The sequence below is a fragment of the Pleuronectes platessa genome, chromosome 1 (assembly GCF_947347685.1).
Source record: "Pleuronectes platessa chromosome 1, fPlePla1.1, whole genome shotgun sequence".
Taxonomy (NCBI): domain Eukaryota; kingdom Metazoa; phylum Chordata; class Actinopteri; order Pleuronectiformes; family Pleuronectidae; genus Pleuronectes; species Pleuronectes platessa.
In genome coordinates, this window is record NC_070626.1 from 26,895,319 (window position 1) to 26,901,303 (window position 5,985).

At 42.9% G+C, this 5,985-nt stretch overlaps 1 non-coding gene across 1 annotated transcript; it reads left to right on the plus strand.

Annotated features, from left to right (window-relative positions):
• The first annotated feature begins 5,640 nt into the window (after positions 1-5,640).
• trnas-gcu (transfer RNA serine (anticodon GCU)) lies at positions 5,641-5,722 on the plus strand. Its single transcript has one exon. It is a non-coding gene; the product is annotated as a tRNA-Ser (tRNA).
• The last annotated feature ends 263 nt before the right edge of the window (positions 5,723-5,985 follow it).

Sequence of the window (5,985 nt, forward strand, 5' to 3'; positions counted from 1 at the left end):
TAAATTACAGACAGCAAAACGTTAGACTTATTTTCTTCTATATGGTTTCCAGTCTAAAAGAGAAAACAATAAAAAATTAATTAAATTAAAGCACTACAGCCCCTTGTTCTTTTTTCTAACTTGAACCTAAATAGGGTGTAATGTGGGTAACATTTACCTGTAATTAATGAGTATCACTGCAATTGATGCCGCAATATAGAGCAGTTGCACACGTGTATCTGGAGAGTGCGAGTGTTTAATTGCCTTTTTTTATGAGGCCCTTTCATTGTAAGAAACAGTTTTCTACTTAGTTTCTAAATGGCCATTAATAACAATGTTCCCCCGAGGAGCTGTGAGAGAAATGAAAAAGCTAAGCAGACTATAGGGCAGTATTTTCATTATGTTTAAGCTATTTCCACCTGCCGCGCATGTCTGCCTCTCCCAATGAACTGTATAGTTTTGGGTCCATATCATTTGGAGATGAACAACCGACTTAGAATTGATCTCCATCAGTGGGAGATCAGAGTTAAAAACAATAGGAGTTGAGCCATAGTGTGTCACAGTCATGTCAAAGGAAAAAAACAACACAAGTATAGATACAAAGAAAGTAGAATGATGATAGAATGAAAAACAGGACGAGAGAATAATGCAGGGAAAGACGCAGAAGATAAGATAAAAGCAAAGGAGGTTAAACAATGACATCAACAGAATTAGCCTGAGTGAAAAAAAGGATAAAAAGCTATAAGATTCAAAATGAAAAATAGTGGTACAAGAGCCATGTGGGACAGGGGGCTATTAAAGAGCTTGAAGGCATATTATATATTTTTTTCCGCTTTTCTTTCCTCTAGTGTATTGTGTTAGTTTTTTTTTCCTGTATGTGAAAGTTTGGCAAAGTAAAAAAAAAAACAAAGTCTGCGGTAAAGGGAGGTCTCTTAAATCAGCTATGCCTTTAACGCCCTTTTAAGTCAAGTAAAGCGAGAGCGGAGGTTTATAACTCCTACACAAGCAGGAAGCAACTGACCAATCACAACAGAGTGGGTCAGCTGGCCAATCAGAGCAGACTGCCTTGTATTTAGGGGCGGGCCTTAAAGAGACAGATGAGATGTTTCAGACAGAGGCTGAAAAGAGGAGCAGCAGCAACGGATGTGTTTTCTGATCATTAGAGCATGTAAACACAGAATTAAGAACCTGAATATGAGGAGAATATGTGTCCGTTAAGACCTGGGGATATATTCATTATATTAGTGATATGATGCCACGTTGTGCTGCAAGGCCTCCAGCACATTGATGATTTTACATGATCATGTTCATGGCAACAAAAGAGACAGATTGGCTGTTTTGTTTTTCTAAGTAACGATGATTACAGGGGGAGTTGGAAAAGTCGCTACAGCCACAAAGTAAATGTCTGAGCCGACAGTGGGAACATTGGTCTATTGCTGATAATGAGCCATATATTATTTCACACCAGATTTCTGGCCAAACAAAAATACAAAACACCCACCCGCTATTCTACTGCCCAACATGGACGACAGTGCTGTGAAGTACTTTCCATCATGCCAATTACACAGTAGTGTTGCTGCTGGGTGCTGATTTACACAATATAAGCTCTTTGATTACTTAATGGCCTATTTAGATTTTTAAAACAAATCACACTGATGCCTAAATTCACACAGAAAGGAGAAAATCCCACTGCTAATGGTTAAGACACCCATTTTGTCTGCAAACAATTAAAAAACACAGCACACAAGTGACTCACGGAGTGTATCTGTGTATGTGCAGAGACAGCGGGGCACATTTCATCGTGTCATTAGTAGTCTAGCGAGCAGAAATTACTTTTTCTCCACCTAGGAACAAGGCTGTTTCAGATCAATGCCTGTGGCAGTTCTTAAATCAATGAGTGATGTTGTAACTAGGGGACTCGTCTGTGAAGCAGACCCCTGGGAGACAGGGAGCGAGCTAGAGAGAGATTGTCAAACAGTGGGGGGGGATGGAGATAGGGAGCAGGAGAAGGAGAGATAAAACGTAATACATAGAGCTGAAAGTGACAGGACGATAGAGGGCAGCAGAAGAAGGACAGAGCAAGAGTGTGTGTGTGTGTCTGTGTGTGTGTGAGTGCGCGCGTGTGTCCGTGTGTGTGCGTGTGTGCGTGTGAGTGTGTGTGTACAAGGAAATGAGATAGAGACTCATCCAAATGCATTGACCTCTCTAAGTGCTTTTTGCTACAGCACAATTCAAATATGATTGTGCTGCTATAATTGCCCATTTGATGAGGCAGGTGAATCTCTGCGGCATGGCCAACCTCCATCTCTCCCTCCCTCTCTCTCTCCCTCCTTCTCTCGCTGTCATGCGTTCGTGCAAAGTGTGTGTCTGCATGCGGGGTAGGGGAGCAAAGTAATGGGCAGGAGGTGGAGCGTGAAAAAGGTTAGGGAGAAAAATCACATCACCGGAGAGAGAAGCGATGAGAGTGCGCCTGGCTCCCAGGGCCTGATGTATTTACCTGGGTAATGATAGTCATCTGGACTGACAGGGTGTGTGTGTGTGTGTGTGCGTGTGTGTATATGTGCATGTCCTGCATGTGTGCATGTTTGTGTGGCACACAGCATAGCGTAGCGCCGGATGCTGTGGAGGCTAGATTTCTGTTTGGCTGACTGACTGCCAGGCCGAGGGGCTTTCTTTGCCGATTTCTTTGCAGAAAAAAACAAACAAATCTCTTGTTCTCTTTTTCCCTCTGATCCTACCTTCACCTCTGTTGTTATTCCGTCTTTTATTCCTCTCGCCTCTCCAGCGTCCTCTCTCTCCCTCCCTCCATCACACTCTCGCCGCCTCGCTTCCAAAGTGGCCTTTATTAATTCATAAAAACACATTGCACACATGACTGAGTTCCATAGGCACTGGAGCATGATCCAATTCGCCTGCACACACTCGCATTCACACAAACCTTTCCATGTTTATACACACTGCTGCCTGTTGCCGCTCTCACACCTCTCCTTCCGAGCGCCTACCTCGCCCCAGACAGCTCTTCAGCAGGCATGAGGCGAGGACCAGAGCCTTCTTCTTGTTTTGTTATCTATAAATAGTCAGCACCACATCTCCAGCACAGGAGGATATCAGGGAGAACCATTGTAAATATTCTGCTTTGCCCCCATCGCACACTGTTTCTCACTGCTGCTACAGCTACTGCTACTCACTACCTTCAAACACTTCTTATAAAACATGTAACTATTGTGGCAGGGAATGCATTTGTGGAGAAAAATGTGCACGATTTGTTTTATTCACCTAAGTTCGTACATGCAGTTTTTTTTTAATTCATTCTTTCCAGAAGGGCTTGGTTGTGACAATGCTGTTATCGAGGGCTGGCACATGTGAGCCCAGAGGTAGAAGCGGATTCATGCATGCACACACACACACAAACAACATAGGAGCAACCAGACAAACATATAGATACATGGTCTTACTCAGGTCCCCCCCCTCCCCTTCTGAAAAGAGTTGGAAGAGAAAGGAAGGGGTGCTTAACTACGATTGCCGGGACTGAATTAAAAAACATCAGCTTGAGGCTGTGCAGCTGAATCCTGATGATGAGGCCACCGGGGCAAAATTGAGAAAATGGGCTTCTGCTGCCAGGGCCTTGAAAATCCCTTACTAATGGAATGAGAGGAGGCAGAGAAAGATAGTGAGAGTGAGGGAAGGGGAGGACGGGATATCACACAGCCACGAAGACAATGCATTGTGTTTGTGTGCTCATGTGAGAGCAAAACGGGTTGAAACTAATGGAGCGGAGAGAGGAAGCCTCCGATGAAACATCATTACAAGCAGCTTCGGAAATATGAGGGCCTCTGGCGTCACTGGCAATTCTGTCGTGCACAGGTTTGGACGCGGTTCGGTGGTTTCAACTTTGGACACAAGCTCGTCTGGCTCGGTTTAGTTTGCCGTGACTTATTTTGCCAACATATTCAAAAGATCTGTTTATTATTCCCCTACACCGAGTTGTTGTTCGGTGTGAAGGTGAGCCCAGACACTTAAAGTCAGGTGACGTTACACTTTTCATTTGATGCTCGGCCAAACTGGCCCATTTTATTAGCTGGTGTCCAATTGGAGAAGTTGGACACAGGACAAGTCTTTTCTGTTCATATTTAGGACACACGCCATGTGGTGCCACATCTGCCAAGTCTCCCACACTCTATGCTTGACCTAAAAAACTATAAAACTAAACTTTATTTCTGCTATAATTATTGTTTTGTTGATACTGAAAAATCATATATTCTGTTCACAGAACCGTTTTAAAGATACTTAAATGCTTTTCATTGCAAGTTAAATAAAAAATGAAAAAGAGCTACAGGCATGAAGTAGCAATGACAACGGCCTTTCCTTAATCACTGGCTTTATCCCTATTAGAAACCATTTTGGACTCCAGTATGAGAAACACATACCAGATGGCTAATTAGAAATAAAAAGATCTGAGTGCACACTTAAGAAAATGTGTATTTTTCTCCTCGTTTTGCTTTTCTATGCGACCATCACGGTTAAATTCTCTGCTTAATTCTCCAAGTGGTGGGCATTTCAGCCCCCTCATTTCCCTGGGAAATGAATAGAAGCATATGACATCAGCTGACACAGGCTTTAAATGTACAATCTGTCTGTCTTGTGATGGGAACAAATTAATAAGTGAATGTTATCTGTGGGTAGCAGAGCACGGTGCCTTGCCAGGCCTTTTTGTTTCTGCACCTCTTCCTTTTTACAATAAACGACAGAAGACACAAAAACACACAGAGCTCTTGGTTTGAATTGGATTCTGACATGAATATTGTCGCACTGGGTGTATGTGCCAGCATGCACATGTTATACATTGTGTGCCTTAAAGTGCATGTACTGAATGTGGATCTGCATGTGCATGGTTGTTTGCATTATTTTAATGTGTTTCGTACGCAGTGTTTTAGGACTGGACTCGTTTCAGGTTTGATATACGACATGTGGCCTCGAAGAGGAAACACGATTTTCCAATCTTTAGCAGGCGGTGGATTAGGCAGGCGGAATAGAAATGAAAAATAAGGTGAGACTGAATGAAGAATAGGTAGCCAGCAGTGTCACGCTCCCCTTTATCTCTCAATATTGGTATTGCGAAGTCACTGAGAGATGGCAATCAGCAGGAGATGTGTCTTGAAGATGAAAGCAGGGAAAGAGAAACAGACGGAGAGCGAGAGAAAGGAGAGCCTCTTAAGGCACCTCCATCAGCCTGTCGTTAGGAGGGTAATGAACCTAGCACCACTGCTGCCAAGCAACCAATGACTCTCACACACACACACACACACACTCAGACACACACAGACACACACGCACACACGCACACAACAAAGAAATCTCTCAAGCATCCATAGTCTGTCTCTGCCACTCGTCCTTTATCAGACCTCCTTTGCAATTACAGTTTTTATACACAAACGATTCTTGGTACTAAAATCGTAAGAGTAAAAATAACAAATCAATGGCCTGTTCATTTACTTAAATCCATCTCTTTCTTGTATTTCATGTATTCTTCCATTGACTGCTTGCTTTTGCCATTTGTATGTGTTACTGTACTTTATGTGTCCTACTTTAAACAACATGCGAATGATACCGAATACTTCTGATAATTAGGTTTTATTATCAGTTTATACACATGGTGTATATGACGAGGTGGCCGAGTGGTTAAGGCGATGGACTGCTAATCCATTGTGCTCTGCACGCGTGGGTTCGAATCCCATCCTCGTCGAACATTAACATATTGCTAGAAGGGAAAAAAATTAAATGTTCAGGTTCAGAGAGGAAATGCAGTGTTTCTCAAACAGCAGTTTTCTCCACAGCTGGAGCAAAATGTCTGTTGATTTGAAAGAGAACAATAGAAGCTGATGTGATCGTCCATCACCGAATCTCAGCTTAACTTCACTAGCTGACCCCTTCAATGCAATAGACTTTTTTCGTCCTGCTGTGGCCTCTTCTTCAGATTGGTTCTAAAATTGGTTCTAAACATCAAGA